The sequence below is a fragment of the Mirounga leonina genome, unplaced genomic scaffold, assembly GCF_011800145.1.
Source record: "Mirounga leonina isolate KUSES-001 unplaced genomic scaffold, KU_Mleo_1.0 Mir_53, whole genome shotgun sequence".
Taxonomy (NCBI): Eukaryota; Metazoa; Chordata; class Mammalia; order Carnivora; family Phocidae; genus Mirounga; species Mirounga leonina.
Window position 1 is genome coordinate 73,659,771 of NW_023270807.1, and position 16,500 is coordinate 73,676,270.

Below are 16,500 nucleotides of genomic sequence, written 5' to 3' on the forward strand. Positions count from 1 at the left end.
TGATCTTTCATTTGAAAAATATGGGCAAACTCTTCTTTAACAATTACATTACATTGTTCTTTTTTCCCCTAAAATTTATATTTTATTTTATTTTGCTCATATTTTATTCTACTCTTTTTGAAAAGAATCAGCATAATCAGACCTACTTTGAGACAGAGATATTTTAATTACGTGACCAACGAACAATCACCTAACCTCTAAATTCGAATTCTGAAGTAGAAATATTTGTTAGATGTTCCTTAGAAATTTTACCTTTTATCACTATGAAATGTCCCTTTTAATAGCTAGTAATACACTTGGTTTTGAAGTCCCTTTTATTGGGTATTATTAAATATCTACTCCAGTTTTATTATACTCGCTATTTTCATGGTATATCTTCTTCCATTCATTGGCTTGCATTTATGCCTTTATATTTAAAGTGTGTCTCTTGGGCGCCTGGGTGGCTCAGTCATTAAGCGTCTGCCTTCAGCTCAGATCATGATCCCAGCGTCCTGGGATTGTGCCCTGCATCGGGCTCCCTGCTCGGTGGGAAGCCTGCTTCTCCCTCTCCCACTCCCCCTGCTGTGTTCCCTCTCTTGCTGTGTCTCTCTCTGTCAAATAAATAAATAAAATCTTTAAAAAAAAAAATAAAGTGTGTCTCTTTTAGGTAGCATATGTAGGGTCATACTTTTATATTCATTCTCACTCTCTGTCTCTAGAGAGATTAACAAAGATAAAGTGGTTAAATGATTAGCTTTTAAACAAACAATAGCTTTATTGGTATACAATTCATATAACTTAACATTCTCCATTTACGAGTGTGCAACTCACTTGTTTTTACAATGTTCACAAAATTGTACATCCATTACCACTGTCTTACTTTGGAACATTTTCATCCCCATTAACCTTGTACCCATTAATAGTCACTCCCCATTCCCTCTCTCTTCAACCTCCGGTGACCACTAATGTACTTTCTGTTTCTATAGATCTGTCTATGCTAGATATTTCATATGAATAGATCATCTAATAGGTGGCCTATGGTGACTAGCTTCTCTCATAGAACATAGCATTTTTAAGATTCATCCATGTTGTAGCATGTATTAGTACTTCATTCCTTTTTATGGCCAGATAATATTCCATTGTGTGGATGCCTGCATTTAATTTATCCTTTCAGTTGATAGATGTTTTTAATTTCCATTTTTTGTTTTTATGAATAATGCTGCTGTGAACATTTGTGTACAGGACTTTTGTAGACACAAGTTTTCAATTCTCTTGGATATACATGCTGAAGTTGAATGTTCGGTCTGGGTGATATGGTAACTGTATGTTTAACATTTTGAAGAACTGCCAAATTGTTTTTCAAAGTGGCTGCACAGTTTTACAATCTCACCATATTTGAAGATTCAGTTATCTCCACATCCTCATCAGTACTTGTTATCGTGCATCTTTTTTTTTTTTAACCCATCCCAGTGGGTGTGGGGAGTGGTATCCCACTGTAGTTTTTGACCTGCATTTCCCTGCTGGTTAATGACATCAATCATGTTTTCATGTGCTTACTGGCTACTTTTATGTCTTCTCTAGAGAAATATCTATTCAAATCTCTTTCCTGTTTTTCAATTGGGTTACGTGTCCATTCATTGTTAAGTTCTAAGTGTTCTTTATTTATTCTGGATACCAGTCCCTTATTAAATATGTGATTTGCAAATATTTTAACCCATTCTGTGAGTTGTTGTCCTTTGAAGGACAAAAGTTTTAAATTTTCTTGAAGTTCAGTTTATCTATTTTTTCTTTTATTTTTTGTGCTTTTGGTGTCTTATCCAAGAAACTATTGCCTAATCCATGATCACTAAACTTTTATATTTTATGTGTTGTCTTTTTCGCTAGGAGTTTTATAGTTTGAACCCTTATAGTTAGCCCTATAATCCATTTTGAGGTAATTTTTGCATATAATGTGAGATTAGGGTCCAACTTCATTCTTTTGCATGTGCCTATCCAGATGTTCCAGTACCATTCTTTCCTTAGTGAATTATCTTGGCACCCTTGTCAAAAATCAACTAAGCATAAGGTGTAAGGGTTTATTTTTGGACTCAGTTCTATTCCGTTGATCTATATGTGTATCTTTATGCCAGCATCACATTGTCTTGATTAGTGTAGATTTGTATTAAGTTTTGAATTTGTAAAGTGTGAGTCCTCTGACTTTGTTTTTCTTTTTCAAGATTGTTTTAGCTATTCTGGGTCCCTTGCATTTCCATATGAATTTTAGGATCAGCTTGTCAATTTTTTCATAAACAGCTGGAATTTTGACAAGAATAGCACTGAATCTTCAGATCACTTTTGGAATGTTCCATCTTAACAATGTTAAGTCTTCTGATCCATAAACATGGGATATGTTTCTATTTATTGATACCTTCCTTTCCTTTCAACAATTTTGCAGGTTTAATGTTTAAGTCTTACTCTCCTTTTGTTAATTTTATTCCTAGGTATTTTATTCTTTTTGATGTTATTATAAATGGAATTTTCTCTTAATTTCATTTTTGGATTGTTCATTGCTTGTGTATAGAAATACAATTGGCTTATGTATATTGATCTTATGCCATGCTGAATTCATTTATTAGTTCTAATAATTTTTAGGGGCTCCCTTAAGATTTTCTAGATACAAATTCATGTAATCTGAGAATAGAGATAATTTGACTTCTTCCTTTACAATCTAGATTCTGTTTATTCTTTTTCTTGCCTGTTGCCTTTGCTAATACTTCCAGGAAAGTGTGGATTAAGAATGGTGAGAGGAGACATTCTTGTCTTGTACCTGATCTCAGGGGGAAAGTTTTTAATCTTTTACCATGAAGTATGATGTTAGCTGTGGATTTTCATAGATGGTTTTTATCTGGTTGGGGAAGTGCCTTTCTATTTAGTTTATGCGAAAGTATGCTGGATTGTATCACATTCTTTTTATATGTCTATAGAGATGAGTATGTGTTTTCTTTCCTTTATTCTATTGCTATGGCATATTACATTGATTATTTTCATACGTTAAAGTAACTGGTCATGGTGTATAATCCTTTTTATGTATGTGTTTCTAGATGCAGTTTGTTGGTATTTTTTTTCAGAATTTTTTTCATCTGTATTCATAAAAGATTTTGGTTTCTGTAGTGTTCTTTTTTTGTTATGTTGATATCTTGGTCTAATTTTGGTGTCAGTGTAATACTGACTTGAAAAGATCAGTTGGGAAGTGTTCCCTGTACTTCCATCTTTTGAGAGTAGACCATTAACTTTTAATATAATTATTGAAATAGTTGGATTTAAGTGTACCATTTTATTATTTGTTCTCTATCCTTTTTATCTTTTGTTCTACAGCTATTACCCCTTTTACTCCTCTTTTCTTGCCTTCTTTTGGATTATTTGAGAATTGTCTTAATATTTAATTTACTTTTATCTACTTAATTTTTGACTATACATCTTTGCATTATTTTTCAGTGGTTGTGGTTGAATTATATTATACATATCAACCTTTCATAGTCAACTATGGTTAATTTTGTATTACTTTATGTCAAATGTAGAAAATTTGTATCCATACAGCTCTCTTTAACTCCCATGATCCTTTATGTTATACATATCATATATGTATCTGCATACATTGAAAATCCCAGCACAGTGTTGCAATTTTTGCTTTCAGCAGATCTTTACAGGAAAAAAATAATCTTTTTATTTTTTATTTATTTTTTAAGGATTTATTTATTTATTTGAGAGAGAGTGAGAGCACATGAGCAGGGGGTGGCAGAGGGAGAGAGAGAGAATCCTCAAGCCACCTCCCTGCTGAGCATGGAGCCTGATGTGGGGCTTAATCCCAGGACCCTAAGATCATGACCTGAGGTGAAATCAAGAGTCAGATGCTTAACCAACTGAGCCACTCAAGTACCCCATGGAAAAAATATCTTTTTAATTTATTCAGATATTTATATCTGTTGTTTTTCCTTTATTTCTGAAGATTCAAGTTTTCCTGTGGTGTTATTTTTCTTCAATTTGAAAAATCTACTTTATTGTTTTTTTTTTTTTTTTTTTTTTTTTTTTTGTAGAACATGTCTGCTGCTGATGAATTTTATTAGTTTTCTTTCATTGGAGAATGTCTTCATTTTTCCTTCATTTTTGAAGGACCCTTTTGCTCGATATAGAATTCTGGGTTGACAATTCTTTCAACACTAAAGATGTTCCACTGTCTTCTGGCCTCCATTCTTTTTTTAAAATTTTTTAAGGATTTTATTTATTTATTTGAGAGAGAGAGAGCAGGGAGAAACAGAGGAGGAGGGAGAAGAACAAGCAGACTCCATGCTGAGCATGGAGCCTGACATGGGGCTCAATCTCAGGATCCTGAGATCATGACTTGAGCTGAAACTAAGAGCTGGACGCTTTAACGACTGAGCCACCCAGGTGCCCTGGCCTCCATTATATCTGATGAAAAATCCATGATTATTGAAATCATTGTTCCACTGTGTATGTCATAGTTTTTTCTCTAACAGCTTTCAAAAGTTTTCTTTATATTCTATGTTCAGAAGTTAGGTTATTCTGAGTCAGAATTTATTTTTTATTGAATTTATCTTGTTTTAGGTAGTCAAGAGCTGTGAAAGGTCTGAGATTTTGCCCTACTTTTAAGATAACAAGTTAGCCTTATATAACTTCATGGATGTTAACAGAAGACATGATACTCTTGGGTAAGAGACAAAAGATTTTATTGCTCATGGCACTTTAGATAGTGTGAGCTTCAGGTTCATATTGATTCCCCTTGCCTCTCAAGTCCTGTGGTGTGACATAGAGCAGTCCAGGAGGAAGCTGTACATGCAGTGGATTTGAGTCACAGCTGAGGAAACCTCAATCTTTTGAAGGGTACTAAAAACAAACCTGCCCAACTTTTGCCTAAAAAGAGACATAGTGTTTTATTATAATGGTCACAAAACAAATTGTTCTTTGTCTCAGAGGGAGATACTGTCTCTCTCATCTAAGATTATTTGCTACACAAACATGCCTGAAAAGATAGTCTGAAACAAAAGCCTATACAAATTGTGCAGAACTGCCATAGAGAATTGTCTTCCAACAGGAGCATGCGGAACTTCTTGGATCTGTTAATATGTGGTTTTTATCAAAAAATTATCAATATTTGGCTATTATTTCTTCAGGCATTCAACAACAACCTCCTCCTCCTCCTCCTCCTCCCCCTCCCCTCCCCCTCCTCCTTCTTCTTCTTCTTCTTTCTTCTTCTTCTTCTTTCTTCTTTCTTCTTTCTTCTTCTTTTTTAAATAAGTAGGCTCCACACCCAGCATGGAGCCCAGTGCAGGACTTGAACTCATGACCCTGGGATCAAGACCTGAGCTGAGATCAAGAGTTGAACACTTAACTGATTGAGCCATCCAGGCACCCCTTTTTTTGATTTCTTTTTAGATCCATTGGTTTTTCAGGAGTATGTTCAGTTTTCATGCAATTGTGATTTTTCTAGATTTCCTCTTGTTATTGATTTCTAGCTTCATACTATTGTCATTGGAAAAGATAAATGATATAATTTCTATTTTCTTGAATTTGTTATCTACTTGTTTTGTAGCCCAATATATGATCTATCCAAGAAGAATGTGTATACTCATGGTGTTGGGTGCAGTGTTATGTGTATGTCTGTTAGGTCCTTTTGGTTTATAGTGTTCAAATCCACTGTTTTTTAATTAATGGTCTGTCTGAATGATCTATCCATTGTTGAGAGTGAGATATTAAAATTCCTCACTATTACTGTATTGCAGTTTATTTCTCCTTTTAGTTCTGCTAGTATTTGCTTTATATATTTAGATGCTCCAATGTTGAGTGCGTGCATATTTACAGTTGTTATAGTTTCTTGATGAATTGACCTCTTTATCATTATATAATGACCTTCTTTGTCTCTTGTGAACATTTTTAGTTTGAAGTCTGTTTTGTCTGATATAAGTATAGCCACTCTTTGATTTCATTTGATTACCATACGCTATTCTCTTTACTCTCAGCCTGTGTAGATCCTTAAAGCTAAACTGAATCTCCTGTAGGCCACATGTCTTTGGATCTTGTTTCTTTATCTATTCAACCATTCTATGTCTTTTGATTAGAGAATTTAGCTTGTTTACATTTCAAGTAATTATTGGTAGGTAAAGACTTATGATTACCATTTTAAAAATTGTTTTTCTGTTTTACAGATATTAAAATATTCTTAAACAGAACTTTAAATATAAATATAAAAAACCATTTTCTCCATATTGGATAATTTTTATTGATTTATCTTCAAATATACAGAATTTTTTTCTCTGTCATCTCCAGTCTTCTATTGGACCTATCCAGTGAATTTTTAAATTTCAGATATTGATTTTTTCAACTAAAAAAATTCATTATTTTTTACAGTATGTATTCCTCTAAGAACTCTTATCTTTTTTATTCATTTCAACTCTGTTATTATTTAATTCATAGTGCATAGCTATAATAGTTGCTTTAAAGTCTTTGCCTGATAATCCCAACACTTGGGTCATCTTGAGAATGGCATCTATTTATTGTATCTTCTTTTGAGAATTGGTCAAAATTTTCTGGTTCTTGGTATTTTGAGTATTTTGGTATTCTGGACAATGGAAATGTTATGTTGTGTAGACACTGGGTCTGGTTATAATCCTCTGGAGATGTTGAAGAACTTGAGGAGATTAAGACTAAATGTTCTCTGTCTTGTCTTTTCTGGCTCTGATTTATATCTCAATGCAGTTTTCAAAACATTTTCTATGTTAGTTTTGGCTTGTTCCACACATGAGTAACTCGGGGTTTAGTCTGAGACATGGGCAGTGGTTCAAATCTCCCTTTATTTCTCAGAGCTTTTATTGTATCAGTTTGGGTCTGTCCTACACATGCATAGATGAGGGGGTATGCCTGAAACTTGATATAAGCTCACAGATTTAGGGAATCTCTTGTCTAGCTCTTAGTGCTCTAGGATTTCTTTATACTCTTCAGCCTGTTGGATCTACTTTCTCTTATTTCTATGTCCAGAAATATGGGGTTACCTGAAAGTTTTGTGGCTGCTGCCACTTCCAAGCCACTGTGTGACTGGGGCTCAACTTTGGGGACCAGGCTTTGAGAAAACAAAAGGAACCATTCCTAGCTTTCTTTTATGCAATCTGCCTCTTTCGGTTTTACTTCTTAGAACCATTATTAGTTGTTAAGAGCCCTTGGGTAATTGACAACAAAGTTTTAGTTGTATTTAACTACAGGAAGGGACTGTGGAGTGTTTATATCCAGTGCTAATTCCAGAATCATGCCCTTTCCTTAATTTTTTAAAATGAGGATACTAATTAAAGGCATGTCCTGAGAAGGACACTTGGGAGTCAGTCATAGAAAAATTGTAATTATATGTTCTTTGCTTTTCTTCTCTTTTCTCTATTGCCTTTCTTCCCTTATACTGGCCCCTCTTTCCTAACACACAAAATACTCCCATGTCTACTCCTGGCTTTCTAGTGTTTGCTATTAACAACCTCACCCAGGATGGTTCTCATCTATTTTTTAGTGTTTTCCCAGCCTTGTTAAGAATCCTATTTTCTTAGTAACCTATTTGAACTTAGTTATCGGTTGAAACACACTTGATAAACTAATTCTCTTTAAGGTGCTATTGTCTGATAATGGTTATCTCCTCAGTCAGTATTCCATGGCCACTTTTAAGTATCTTTCCAGAAGAGACTTTATATTAAATCTAAAGCCTCATCTCTAAGAGTAGAATTTTAAGCTTAAGTATCAAGTTCTTACAGATACTTTCATAGGGGAAAATCAGCAGGAACAAGAATTCTCAAATCAGCAGGAAAATTTTGCCCAAACATAAGGGCAGTTATGGTTAGTTATATGCGTAATTTATATATGCAATTTTTATTATTCATATGTTATAAGAAGGACTTGTGTGATAATTAAAAAATCTTATTAGCAATAAAAATAAATGTATGTATTAGTAATAACTTAGACCTTTTACTCAAATTTTTGTATTCAGCAATAAAAAAATGAAAAATCTCTCACAAACAGCCAAGATTATCTTTTTGTTATTACTTTCATTGTGGCCTTTAGTATATCATTAAATACTTTTATTAAATAAAAGGAAAATGGTAAATATAATTAACTGTGAAAATAAAGACTTAAATATAAGTAAAAAACTCTAAAATCTACATGGGTATATTTTTCTACCCTTACCCCCCAGATCACCATACCTACCTGAGTAAAATTTCTAGACTGTAAATCTAATTTTGTAGCTCTTCTTCATATTGCCTAGAAGCAATATATAAAAACACTGGTTAATAGCATAACATTTGGGCAATATAATCAATAGTCCTTAAAATTTAGCTCAGGCTTCATCTTCTCTACAGAGTTTTCCCTGGCTCCTCCCAAAAGAATCTAGCACTTCATTGGGTATGTATCTAGAAAAACACTTTTCATATTGTATTCTAATTGCTTGTTTAATTGACAGTCTCCTTCACTGGGTGATGGGCTCCTTTAAATCAGAGACTCTGTCTTACTCCTCTTTGCTTCTTCTGAGTCATCGTAAATCCTCATTTAATGTCTGTTAAAAGGGAGCATGAAAATTAAAGAAGGAAGGAGAAAAGAAAGAAAAGATGGATAGCACCAGGGTTGTTATGTGGCTAGGCATGAGGTAGCCAAGTGTCAGACATTCAGGTGAGTGATAACAAAGTGTAGGTTGGAAATCCAAACCCCAGGTTCCTGTCACAAGGATAAGAGGAAACCAGTGTGTCTGAGTTTACTCTGAGTTCGGAGATAAAGGATTCAGCAAATCAACAACAGAGGCAAGGTAAGCAAGGAGAGAACCAACATGGTATGGTAATGACCAACTAGGTTGCAATCTGTCCAGATGGTCAGAGCTCAGGGTTCAGCCAGGTACGTACCACAGGAAGCTATAAACATGAAGGAACTCTGTTCTTAAGGGCATATTTTGACACAGTAGTTGAGGAAAAGGAGCAATAACTATTAACATTCCTTTTTCCGGCACTTTCTTTAAAAAAGTCATTGAGATTTCATTTTTACCCTTAGTCTTGGGCTATTTTGAAGACATTCTATGGACAGTCAGCTACTTAAAACAGCAAAACACTTATTAAGTGCTTAGTGTATGCAGACAACTATGTAAGATGCTGTGTGCTGTGCTAAGGGAAAGCTCAACAAACAGAATCTGCTTTAGGCAAAGACAGTATGATTTTGTGTGTGTGTGTTTGTGTGTGTTCTTGCACATGTGTGTGAGAGGGAGAAAGACTGAAATAATGTTTTTTAAGCTTGGCTTGGCAAAAATCCACATTGTGAAAAAGTCCTAAATAATACGGGGAGGGGGGGAAACTCAGCAAACACTTGAGAATCAATTAAGGTTTAGGGGTTAGGGTAGGTGAAGCATTTTTCCCTTGTGCTTTAGGCTTTTTTCTTCTATCCATCAAGATAGTGGGCTAGAATCTGCCATATGATAAATAGAAATTTATTAACCCCTCTTGAGAAACTAGTCATTCAACTAATTCAATTGAATAAATATTTTTTAAAACTTTCTATGTGTCCAGTTTTGTGCCAAATATTGTGTAAGATAAAAGATAATTCTTGGCATTATCTTGCCTTTGAAAGTTTTTGGGGAAGATGATAAATGAAGCAGTATGAAAAAATAATAAGGCTCACAGCAAAGATCTTAAATGAATTCAACAAAAAGCAGTCAAGAGTACTGACATATATAACTACTCCCTACTTTCTCAGATTGCGTGAGTCATGAGGATAAGCAAGGACATGGATGACCATCAGAATAGCTTTTGAGTATAGGCTTTTGCTTATTTTTTCCCTATTCTTGAGATTCTTTTCTTTCTATTGGTTTCCAGAGCACTTCTGGGCAATTGGTATCATTGTCATGGCTTTTATAGCTGCTACTCTGGCTGCCACTACCCAAGAACTGGGACTCTGGGAGGTCCTAGAGAGGGCTGGACCTCCCACTGTCTATTAGGTAATAGGAGAGGAACAGAGCAGTTGGTAAGCACTGGGTGGGTGTTTTTGGAGCAGCTGGAATGGGCACAGGAAAGAAGAAAAGATTTTCAGATTATATAAAACTGTTAAAATTGACACTGTGTCTTTGAGTTTGGAAGAAGAAATTTCTTCCAATCTAATGAGAGCTCTTACGGCCAATCCTGGATGGTCTCATTTTTTTTTTTTTTTTTTTGTGACTCCAGCTGTTTTGATGTTTCACAGTAAGTGCTATCAAATAACTTAGAATAAATTTTTCAGAGATGCTGTACTGGACATTTGATTGCAAGGAATGAAACCCACTCAGGCCAGCTTAGTGAAAGGATTTTTATTTAATATAAGAAAAATGGAAACAAGCTGGGCCTTTTGAGGCTGGACTTGAAAACTGAAAAGCTGTTAGGAATGGAGACTACTCTTGCTGTCTTTCTCTGGGTTTCTGGCTTTCACTGTATTGCTGTGTTTGCCCTATTTTAGTTCTCTGTGCAATTTAGCTTTCTATGACTTAAACATTAGTAGACAGACACGTGGTTGGAAATGGTCACTCCAGCCCCACATCCTCATGACTTTTCAGTGGGAGTTCCCACTCTGACTCCAGCTCTGTAGTTCTTAGTTCAGAGTCTCGGGGAAGGATCTGCCCTTGAAACTAGTGCTCATGTGATGCCCAGTCACCTGTGGCCATAGGAGCGGGGTCATAGGGTTAAAACACGACCACTTAGACCTACTCTGAAGTTGATCCTGTGCTGTAGCAGAAAAGATAACCTAGATTGGGCAGAAATCCCCAAACCTGCCTGCAGAAGTGCATATGAAGGATGTTTACTCACATAGCAATACTCCTGGCCAAAATCAAATTACTTTCCTAGCTCCTTCTGAAACAGGATGACTCACTGCTTTTCTGGAATCAAGAGTTTGAGAGCTCAAGGGCCTCAGAGAACCAGCTATCAAAAAAGAAAGTTACCTTTCTTGTTTCCTTAGAGAAGTCTTTATAGAAATGGGTCCTCATGTAAAAGGAGTCCTGGTGGCCTGCCTGAGTATCTGGGGGTTCTGGAGGTGCTCTTGACAATTTGGATACCAGTATAATCCTGGTCACAGAGTACAATTGAATAAGTTTGAATAAGTTTTGCATATTGATTTTTAAAGAAGAGAAGAGAATAATAAGGTAACCAAGTTGATATGGAAAAGGGTTATCAGTGGGGAAACTTCCCTCCTCTGATTCCCACCCCCCACAAATTGATTTGAAGAAAATTAACTATTTGGATTAAAATCTATCTCAGAAATTAGGGAATGCATTTGATTTAATTTATTCAATGAACATTTCCTGCTTGCATGCCATGCACCAGATACATGTTAAATCCCATGGCAATTGAGATGATGTTCCTTTACTTGCAGTTGTTTCTCTGTATGCAGAACTGGCTACATAATTTGTGGGGCCCAGTGCAAAATGAAATTGCAGGACCCCTTGCTCAAAAATTAAGAGTTTCAAGATGGTGATAGTAGAGTATTAAACCAAATGCAGGACCCATTCTGAGTGTGGCTGTATGCATGAACAGTTTACTATTAACTTTGTCTCTCATAATTTCATGAAGAAAATATATTTTGTTCCCAAGATTAAATATATGAGGTAGACCAAGTGATTCTGCTCCTTCTTCCGACTGTTATTATGCCACAAAAAAAAAGCCCCTACCGTGCAGGGCTTTCATTCTTTAAAGAATAAAGCTCATTGCTTCTAATTATATGCATAATTTCATTACAGTATTGGATAACTCTAGCCATTTATTAATTAAAAAATTAATTACAAAAATTACAAAAAAGTACAAAAAGTATTCCCTATACTGGTTTTCATGTTAAATATTCCCTTTGTGTTTTCTTGTTGTTTAAAAATTTAAGGTGGTAGGTTTATAAACTCCTTTATCATAGGTTTTGCATACAGTTAATTTTAGTTTAATTTGTATCCTGGATTATAATATCCCATAAAATAGTAACTCAATACATTTTAGTTGAGGAAGACAATTAACTGGTTGTGTTTCAAGGGGATACAGTGATTTGTAATTCCAGAATTTGTGAATTGCAAGTTTTTATCATGCAAAACCAGAGGGAGGTGGTTTTTCCTGAGGGGAAGATGGCAGTTTTCTACAAGCAGTATAATGTACCTTAAAATAATTTAAGTAATAAGTTTTATCTCTGGATTTTCATTAACTCAAACAGCATGTATTATAAAATATATCAGGCTGATGTATTATAAAAATGCTGGATTTTTTTAAGAAAAAAAGGGCTTATATAAAATATTTAGATGGAAAAGTTTCTAAAGAAAGAATAGATGTTCCAGAGAATTATTCATAAAAAATTATGATAAAATTATCCTTCGTAACATCAATATAGCCTGAAATTCAATATACAATTATGCTGAGAAGATCATTCTTTTTTTTAAAGACTGAGCTCCTGAACTGATCAATCTTCCTTTATGTGTTCTTCTTCCCACTGTGCTCCCCGTGGCTCTGGCTGGGCTATTTCACACTCTCCCTATGCAGATGCCTCTGTGTCAGGAAAAGGGAAGGCACCATGTCAGATGCTGGCAAGAACTGTGACTCTGGATATTCAGTCCTGCCAGCTTCAGGCTTATGCAGCCCTGCTTGGTTCCTGAACCAGTTGAAGCCTGACTGGCAGTACACTGAGGGTCTCTTTCCCACCAGCCAGCAAAATCTGTAAATAGTCTGTCACCTTGCACTCATTGTCTGGTATGCGACAATGATTCAGTGTCTGGTTAGGCAGTGAAGTGTATCTTCAGCTCTGTTTTTTTGTTTTGTTTTGTTTTTGTTTTTGTTTGTTTGTTTTCATCTCATTGTGAGTGGGGCCAGTCTGCTGTTTGGATCTTCTGTCTGATGGGCTCTTGGCTTCTGGTTCCTACTTTAGTTTTCTGCTGGGATTGAATTCTGGATCATGGAGTTGGCTGGGACGGAAGCTTCTTTCTAAGATCTGCCAGGCTTTTCTCTCTGGGCCTGGATCCTGCTTCTAACATCTTTCGAAGAGACTTAAATAGACCTTCTTAATATTATTCTGAACTTCTACTTAGTTGGACATCTCTTCATTGACTGGGCATTGTTTTGTGTGCCTTTCCCTGCCCCTTGGAATGAGATTTTAGAAATGTTGTAACATGCCTAGGCTACATTTAAGTTCACTCTGCTCCAATGAGACTGCTGATCTTCCCATAGTGGCCTCACCTTACTGTTAGATTCCCCTGATTTCTTGGTCTTAAAGGTCCCAGAATGTCACCTGGGCTTGGCCAGCTATAACAGAAACCAGGAAATTGATTGAGATCAGTCATGAATTACAGTGGCTTATCAGGTATCTTAGACATGATCTGAGTTGAGTGGTTATGACTGAGTTGATCTTCTCTATTTAACAAATGTGAAATATATTCTATCTATTAGCAGGAAAATTCTTTTGAGATAATAAAGAATGTAAAGTACCATTACATGACCACTTGTCAATTTACCCTCACCCCCCAGTGGAGTAAGAAGTGTGACTGCTCTTCTTTCAGCCATTATTCTTTCCAGTTCAGTGGCTCCAAGAGACTAAGAAGTTCTAGAGCGGATTATAGGACTTTTGTTTTTTCTTTGGTGGCTCTCTGATTTGGAATTGGCTCCAGAGCCTGCTCTAGAACAATTTGGGGCAACTGAATTTTTGGCTCCCATTTGGCAATCACCTGACTACTAAGAACGTACTCTTCTTCAGCTCTTTCTTCCCCACCCACCCTGAACCTGCTCACAACCAGAGTTCTTCCCTGGACAAAGTTGACTTGTGACTCCTGTGACAAAGAAGAATGCCACCTCCATGTGGTTGCCGAGTCTTCAGTTTCCTCTACCCCAGGTCCCTTTTTCCATATCAAAACCGACTCTCAAAATTCCACTTGAGAAAGAGCAAAATAATTTCAATATAAAGTGTAAGTAAATAATAGCTATTATCTTACTTTTATTATATAAACATATGGGAATACCTATATTATCTCATACATCTCATATTATCTACACATATCACACAAATAAAAAGGATATGAAGTGTTCAAGAATAGTAGGTATATAAGCAAAACAATAATTAGAATTAGGTTAGTAAATCAAGACATAAATAATGAGGATGAGAAAATTTGAAATGGGGAAGAAAATTTGATTAAAAACACAAGAACACTAGATATAATTGTGAATTAATTTTCTCTCTAAGTTTTCTGATACCTAAGGCCAAAATAACAAGATGATCAGGTTTATAGACCTTATTTAGTCCTAGATCAAAAGAAACATATACTTTCAAAAGGAGAGATAAAATGTAAAGAAAATATAGTCTCTATCTACACTCTGAGAAGAATTTATCTCATGAATCCTCTTACAAAAGAATTACTGTATGTATATATAGACACACACATTTTATCTATATACTAATATATATTTCTAGATGTTTATGTACATATACATTTAGTGTATGTGTGTGTATATATATGCACACACATGATACAGATATTCTCATAAAGCCATTCTCTAGACAGAGCTTCTAGTTTTAAGACATGCCTACTCCCCAAAACTATACAAAAAAAAATGTTATTCTTCTGGTCATGAAATTCTCCTCTGGTGAAGTCACCTTGGCTTTGAGGATTAGATAGGAACAAATTATTGTTAGTAGTGGTTTATCGTGGTCTTGATATTATTTATTTAGTGTTTACTTGGTACTTCAGCCTAGCCCTGACAGCCATATTGGCTGCTGTAATGAAGTTGTATGGATATATTTTCTACTCAGGTTCGGTGACCTAACCAAACAGGCCTCCTATGGATTAAGAGTGACAAGTTAATCTCAGCAAGTTTAGAATTATTTTCTGCTTGCTTTCTTTGAAGATATAAATACTTCATTGTTTGGGGATGTCTTTGTTTATAGTTCTTCTATTCTTTCAATACTAAGTAAGATGCCATTAGTGGGATTGTAGAACACATTTTAATCTGTGCACATATATATTCCTCCTAGAAAAAAAGACAAAAATATCCATTCATTGGAGTCCAAGGGTACAGGAAATGAAGAAAATAGAGAAAAGGCCCATCCACTTTCTTCCTATTATAGGACATTAATATTGAAAGAGTATCAATGAATATGGACAGATAAAAATCAATAGTTATCTTACCTGTAGTTATTTCATTTTTTTTGTTATATTCATGAAGAATTTGACAAAGGTAATAAGCCATAGAGTAAGGATTCAAAGAACTTAGATTTTTAGGAGTATTTAGCTTGAGGTAAAGATGTTTTAGTGGTGGGTATTGTCCTTGAGCATTTAAGCCACTGTGTCAATACATATGGACATCTGCTCTGAAAATCTAACCACAGTGGTGTTGGTAGATGTTCCTCTTAAAAGTTCTTTCTAATATTTCTGCACTCTCTCCAGATATACTGCTCCCTGGGGTCATGTTCCTGGTTCCCTGATTGTCTGGCTTTGCTGGTCTGTTCCAGGTACTTGCCTTAGGAGCACTTGTTCTGTGATCAGTTTGGACAACTGATCTTTATCCTACCATCTCAGACAGTGTTTTTTGTTTTTTGTTTTTGTATTACATGTTACATGCATCATAACAATAGCTAAGAGATAACTGTTTATTCCCCAGTAGACCACTTTATTTTTAAACCCTGTTCCAGATGGGGTGTCCTACTTGCTTTCTTTCTTGGGCAAGTAGAGGACATTTAAGGAGCATCTCTAGTATACACTGTGTTGGGTCATTTTTATCTTTATATCATGCCTCACCATGTAGGTGAAGTGTGTAGGTGTCTATATCAATGGTTCTTTTGATGCTTGACCTTCCCTCAAGGGGAGAATTAAGTGTGGAAGAGGAATATTCATCACACAACTAGAGACAAGCTATAAAGGGCAAGAATTTCAGGGAGATATATATGGGGTTCAATTCATCCTAAGGTGTAGATGACCGATACCTGATCTTTTCCCTAGTCGCATGGGTGGTAGTGATGAGTTGAGGCGGCAGAAGAGCATGGCACAAAGATTTTGCGTGTCTTTAGAGGAAACTTGGGGCAATATGGAGAAGAAAATTTGGGATGGGGTGGAAAAGAGGTGAATTTAGAGGCTGAGGAACTTCATAAATTTTGTCTACTTCAAAATGATGTCTAAAATCAGCTCTGGATAAAATGTAAATAGGTTTGGTATTGCCCTTCTCATTACTTGCCTCCTGTGACCAAAGTAATTGGCAGTTGACTTTACCTGCAAATTTGGAATGGAAACTCTAAAGACTCAAGTGTATAAAGAGCCAATAATCACCTTATAATGTGATACAGGGACTCACTAATTCCCTGTCTCAGCCACCACCTGCTTTTCTCTTGGTTTTCCTCATAACAGCAAATGGTATGTATATTTATTTTACTGAAAGGTGTTATATCTATTTTCTTTCTGTTAACTTGTTTCTCTTTTGTGATTGCAAGAATTGTTAAATGAATACATAAATTGACAGGCGAGAGAGTGGCTTTCTTGGAAAG